The sequence below is a fragment of the Stegodyphus dumicola genome, chromosome 7 (assembly GCF_044657685.1).
Source record: "Stegodyphus dumicola isolate Sdum_Otavi_A_Nest chromosome 7, ASM4465768v1".
NCBI lineage: Eukaryota > Metazoa > Arthropoda > Arachnida > Araneae > Eresidae > Stegodyphus > Stegodyphus dumicola.
The window spans coordinates 74,686,259-74,693,647 of NC_140774.1; positions in this window are offsets into that span (position 1 = coordinate 74,686,259).

Here is a 7,389-nt window from a genome sequence, read left to right on the forward strand (position 1 = left end):
TTAGCTGACAGCGGGATAAGTCACGTGAGATGTAATGGTACCGTAAACCCTCTGCTGTGCTTTAATGATATAGAAAGAGATCCTTCCTTGCTTATTTATTTTTTATTAAGGTTGACGTGTAACTCAGTTCGACGACAGATTTCTCGTTTTAAAAATGTCATCATGCAATGTCTAGAGAAAAAAAAGCCTTTGTCGAAAGTTAAGTTTGCGTGCGTACAGCGATGCGTGAATATACGCTTTTCAAATTTCGAACTCTTTCAGGTTTATACTGTCATGGTAAAGAAATTAAAAAGTTGACGGATTTATTTATTATTCAAACAGTAGATCCGTTATTATAAATTCCTTTATGTAAGTGCCTTTTGATTAACTTCAACATAATCACTCACAAAATTGCATCAGTATATACATTAATGCAATTAATAATACATGACACACAATTAATAATACAATAATAAGGAAACTTTCCATGTACCATCTCCAAGGAGCACAAATTCAGTTTAAAACCATGAAGTATTCAGATTTTATACTTTATTACTGAAAGATATTTCTAATCGAAAACGAAAACAAAATTTGGATATACTTTTCATGAGTTACTACTTTTCACGAATTACCCCTTTAATGGCGCATTTTTCTAATGATGAATGAAAGGGAAAATAAATAAGTAAATGAATAAACAATACATAAGCACAAATAAATAAATAATAGTAAATGAAAAAATTTAAAAAATAATAATAAAGTAAAATTAATTTAATCTGAAACAAAATTTTTACCGAGGTATTACAATATAGCACCTCAGCTTCAAAAATGAGTTTACCAATAAATATTTCGAATACTTTAAAAATATTTTAAAAATTGTAAAAAGCTTATAATTAAAAACCGAGTGATTGTGTACCACTACATAACATACACTATTACACGTTTCTTTTATGAATTACTAGCCGCTACGCGGCCAGCCTTCGTCTGGCTTTTAAATGTACCAGAAAAATGTCTAAACACCAAACATTAAATTTAAAAACTGCACAGAATTTTACTCTTCAGAACAACTTTAGCAAAAAAAAAAAAAAAAAAAAAAAAAAAAAACAGAAAAAAAAAAACCGAAATTTCAATAAAAATGTATTACATATAAAAAAACTACAATGAACTAAACAATATCCCTTAAGACAAATATTAATTATCCTAATAAATAAATTAACGAACTTCTCGTTGCAAAATCTTAAGAATTCAAAAGGTATAAAGGAAGTTAACTTTGTTTCCTAAAAAAAATCATACAAAACTTTTTACATAATTAAAATTATATATAATTAAAAATATATATAATTAAAATATAATATAAAAAATTATAATGAAATAAGCAGTAAATCTCATCTTTTGAAGAGAAAACAGTCAGCAGTCCAGTATCCAAAGCAATGAATGAAAAACTGTTGCCAAAACCACATTTCTAAAAGAATGAAACTATCATCAGAAAGCAATAACCAATCAAAAGTGGATAACATAATTCAAAAATATACAAACCTTTTTGCCATTAGATAATAAAAAGAGAGAAAGAGAGGGGGAAGGAAATTTTTTCTGTTATATGCGCGTCAGAATAAGAAGATTGCGATGTGCGTGTTGCCTGTATAATTAATAATATTTTATCTCAACAATTTTTAACAGTCAGCAGTCCAGTATACAAACCACTGAATGAAAAACTGTTCGCAAAACAACATTTCTGAAAGATTGAAACTATTAAAAATGATGCAATTTCATCGAAAAAGATAAAATTAAAAAAAAAAAAATCTGATTCAAATTTAAAAAAAATCGCTTTGATGTGCACTGGTTCTTGTCTAGATGAACCCTATGTACTCAATTTCGTAGCCCTGGGTCTATTAGCTTTCGCGCAGCACGAACGAAAAACACACAGAGAAATTCTTTCTTTTATTATATGTAGAGATAACCAAGCTCCGAAAGCTTGTACGAAGTTTCAGCTGGATATATCGTAACTTAAATACCTTTTAAATTATATTAATTAATCACATTGCTAAAGAAGGCTAACATAAAAATTTTAATTATCAAGAGGAGAATGATTTTAAATCGGCCACAGTAAAAATGATCCGAATATTTTAGAATTAAATTTATTTTCAAATTTTTAAGAGCTAAATTTTAAAATTTTCTTTTTTTTCTTTTTAAAAGCTAAATCATTTTGGAATACAACTGCTGAATATAGCATTAATTTGATTATTGCTCGATTGATTTTTGAATTTCCAGAATGATATTTTACTCATGTGTAGGGCCGGCCTTAGATATTTTGGCCGTAGATATCAGATATTTGCCCCCCCCCGGTGCAATATACGTGGCTTGTAAATTGCGCCCTCCAATGCCTTCCAAAATTTAACAATTCAACCCGTCGTTTGATGCAGCCGCACAGGTTTCAACGAGCAGCCCAACCGACATAAGGGTTAGCTCGGGTTCGAAACACGGAGAGAGCATGGATGTTTGTAAATGTATAGTGTTCATGCGGCATGGGAGCACTCTAAATATACGGCGAGTCGAATGTCCTATCGAGATGTTGGTGGTAGAGGAAGAGAAGTGGGAGACTCTCGGACCCGTCCTCCTGGGGTGCTCTCCATCAGAACTGGGAACGGAACTGAGCTAAATCGCGCTGTCACCTATAAGGTGCTCAAGGCTGTTGCCAACGATAGAAGTATCTTGCGCTCCTTACCATGAGGAGTTTCGTGGACTTGGTCTGATTATAGGTCAGACAAGTGAGCATTAGTCAACAACAATAACACGGTTTCACGGGCTCTCCCACCGCCGCTGCTCATCAGTGACTGAAGTTGCAGAACGCTAGATTCCAGATCTAGTCCCCCTGGTACTTAAATGGGATGCTTATTCCGTATTTTCGTGGCTTTTTCTATGCGTAAAACCAGTATCAGACTGGAAAATAAGTTTTTGTTTCATCCTGTCAAACAGCACATTTTCAGGAATCCTATGTAGCTAGATTCTGTGATCCTTCTGCTGGAGAACTAAAGAAAGTGTATGTAAAGAAGGAAAGCTTCCATTGCAAACCAGTTTGACTATTGTAACGCTAAATCGTGGAGGGACAAAGTCTTGTTCCCCAAATCATCAAGTTCACAGGATAATTGAGGAATACGATACAAAACCAAAGAACATCTAAATTGGTTCTTTTGTCACATCTTTTCACGATAATTTGAACTGATTTTCATAGATTTTTGAAACTCAGAATAAATAATCCGTTAATTACATCCATCTAATTGCGAGGGTCACTGATCTGATTTATGTTGATATGGCGGGAGGGAGGGAAATGATGTCACAGCACTTCCGACTCTTCACACACGTGATCTTCGACTTACCACAGCTATTTCGTCCATGCTCAAATGCTCAAAAAGGTTTTAAGGCTGGATGGGTAAACTCCGTATAAATTTTTCTCCCTGCGGTCCGACGGAGCCACTTCTGCTTTGGCGAAGCTTTCTTTCTTAATCTTAGAAGTTCTTTGGCATAAGTTTCGCTCTGATTGGTAGATTTACAAGATAACAGATCAGTGACAGCAACTTAATAAATCTCAAGGTAAACGCTTGAAGTTTACTTTTCAAAACTAGTTCTAGGAGAAAGCGTTCAAAGGGAACTATCTCTTCAGTTTCTATTCCTTAATATGATATGCTCTTAACGAAAAGGAGAAATAAAAAGGTCCCTATCCTTAAATTATAGCCTTTAAGTATTCCTTCACAAAGGTAATCTCTAACAACCTTGAGTTTTCTATGTTAACTTCAGTGAAACATATATTTTGCTAATATTTTAAACTTTGAAAGCAAACCTCACGTTTAGAGGATGATTACTTTAAAAGTATGTGCAAGATAAGCATTGCGTTTCAGGGTGAGTCTAGTGAAGATAGTTTCGATGGTGGTGAGACGAGGGAACTTACGACTAGGCTAAATAACTAGGCGGCATGTGCTATACGCAGGATTAATAGCTATGCAATATCTGTAGGACAGCGTTTCTGAAACTTTTTTAAAGTGGAGACCACATTTTATAAATAACAATGCTCCGCGGTCTACCTTACCCGTTCCCTTCGAAAGCATTTTTTTAAGCGTATGTTACTATAAGTATTGTTGCGAGCGTGCGGGTTCGTAGTAGATTGAATGCGCGAATCCGATAAAATGTTAATAAAATTTATTCTGTCACAAGGAATATAACAAAACCATGGATTTTTCCTCAAAGATATTCGTACAATATCACAATATCACATAATATCACGCAGTTAGTTATATATTTTTAAATATTCACGCAGAATTATATTTTAACCTAAGGATTGCACGTTAGTTATATTTTAAACTACTAAAACGTAAAGCAAAATCCAATCCAAAGCAGGGCCCACCAGCGGCCGAGCGGTAAAGTCGCTGAACACTGGTAGTTCGGTCCGAGGTTCGAATCCCGCGAACGGGCTGGCTGCATGGGCGTTTTCGTGGTTTTCCCCATGTGTAACGTGTATACGAGCCAGTTTCCCTTAGAAAGTCCTCCACGAAAGGCATCCCTCCCCTTAGGCTAGATAGCCCTAGTGTGCTTTGCCATAATTAAATACACCACACCACACCACACCACCAATCCAAAGCACAGAGAAAGCTAATCCGATTTCACAGCAAATTCGTTGCAATAAGCTGTGATGTTGAGAGGCCCCAACTTGTCAGCAATAGTAGTAGTGACTGCTATGAACTGGAAATTACACAGACTTTTAAGAAGGGTTTAACTCCCTTTTTATTTCACTTTAGAAGTCACAGTTGCGTTCACCCGACGCTCACAAACTACGCCGACCCGGCTGTTAAACAAAAATAGAAAAATACAACTAAAAATGAATGACAGGATGAATAATTAATGAAATCACTATCTACGAGGCTCTTTAATTGTAACTATCTTAACCGCGTTTTAAGATACAGCTGAGATTCAGCAAACTTTCTGATTAAGAATTTGAAAGATTCAACGAACTGTCGAAATAGGCACACAGGCCGAAATGGGCGGTTCTTAAACTTTCTACCAAGCAACATTCACGCTCGTGAATCCATGGAGGTAGGAAGTAAGATGGAGTCGCCCTAAACAAGTTTCTCCGTACCCTGCTCTGAAGCACCGGCGATCCCTACGTGGTGACCAAAACATTGGGTCATTTACCATTGAGTTCTATGGGATTTGACGCGTTCGGGTGTAAATATTTTGTAATTACGTCGCAAATATACATATAAATGTATATATTTCCTTTTTCTACAACAGAGTCCTAAGTATGTGAAAAAAACATATTTTTAAACAACATTTCATTCTGAACGGAATTAAATGCTATACTTTTCACAGGACAGTTTTCTCAGAATTGTTTAATTTGAATGAAATATTTTCACAAGTTTTCGTTAATTACATTAGAAAAAAAATTAAGGTAATTCGATTATATTCGGTTAAGGTACAAAAATTAAGATCAAAGTTTATTGTATTATTAATATTAAAATTATGCATTATTTCTTTTCTATTTATAGAGCTTCTTCCTAAAATACTTTCTTAAATATGACATGATTTTTTGGCTTCTTTTAAATCGAAAAATGTAAGTCAATTTATAATTAATGCTCTATTCGGTTCATTTTAAATTAGAGAATTATTAGGAATTAGCGAAATACTTTAAATAAGTATTTCGCTAATTCCTAATAATTAAATAGGTATTAAATAGTATTTGACTTTCTCTGAATATTTCTGAAAGGGAATAAAATAAGTTTTTTTTTAAGTATTATTTAAAACTTGTAACTGAGTTATTATAAAATGTAAAGGGAATAATTCTTTTAATTATACTTATCAGATTTTTTTTTTACCCTTCATTTCAACAATACATATTCCAAAACTCTTTATTACGTTCTTAAGTGCGCATCTCATAGTATTTGCTTTACAATACCTTTTAACAGATTGCTTTCCAATACGAACAATTCTTGCTTAAATAGTTTTATAACGTATTTGTCAACAGGATTTCAATTTATGTTTACAATTCAATATTAAGGTTATTATATATTTAGATAACATTTATAATCATTATAAATTAGATACATTTAATCATTAGATTTCTTCACAGTACTTTCACAGTTGTTTATAAGTGAATAAATTCTTCATTTCAAATACATTTATAAATAATTTAATGAATAATTTAAGTATTTTGTCAAAGGCAGATACATGCTTTTTGCAAGCACATGCATAAATACCCATACATATTTCCTATTTATCATTTCCGGCATGTGCAAATCCTTAATTTCTGTGCATTCACTATATTTTTCGTGTAAAGTAATTTACACTAATTCAGCATACACCCGAAAGTTTTACATAAAAAATATATATGAATATAATTTGAATGAAAAGTATAAGTATTATTTTTAATACCCACTCAAAGGTCAGTTTTTCTTCAAAATTCCTCCACGATGGCATCTCTCTCTTTAGGCAGATAGCCCTTGCATGCGTTACTCTATTTAATAAAAACTTAATCTGACCTATGTGCCTAATTACAAATATTTTAACATACATAATTTTATATTTACATTTAGCCATCAAGTTTCAAACTTTTCAAATCTTCTAGAAAATAAATTTTGGCAGATCTCTTTTAGCAATTTTCTTAAAATCTATATTTTTGTAGTTCAACAGCTTAGAATTTTATAAAACAAATTCATAATCGAAATCGCTGTTGTTAGTTATCGGAAAATAACCAAGATGTGATTTTTGCGTAAATGTCAGTAAACTATACAAATTGCTATTATCCATTACACTATGAATGTTTCTTTCATGCGAGAGTGTCCCTTTTTCGATTTCTATGGAACTGTGGTGTGTCGAAATACTATCAGAATCTTGTCAAGCGAGCTTCTGAATGTAAACAAAGAACACCCCGTTTGGTGACCCAAGCTTCAAAGCAGTGCTTCACTTCTAGCGCGGAATGGCCCCGCCTCCCTTTCCTACCTCCATGCGTGAATCAAGAAGCACACTTACAAATCTCGTTTCCCTTCTATTTAAACTCAATTACTTCTGCTAAAAATTTGAATACTCTGCGCGTTCTACTACGATTTACATACTCTGGCATTGGCAATACTAGGGGAAAGTAAAGGCTTGACAGGAAAGATAGCTTAAACTTAAAATAAATGTTAGTTAATATAAATATAAACCCTACATTTGCCGCTGCCAGAATTTGGTAAACTTGGAAGCAGGTCCTAGAAACGACCTGTTGAAAAAGTTTCCACGTTCTGATCTAAAACTCAAGAGCCCCATCTACATAAAACAAACTGTTTTCTCAAAAATTAGAATCATTTCTGTAGATACATAAAATTACCATCTCTTCTTACAGGATCCTTTCTGGTCTTCAGCAGTCAATCTTTTCTCTTCCTTCCAGCA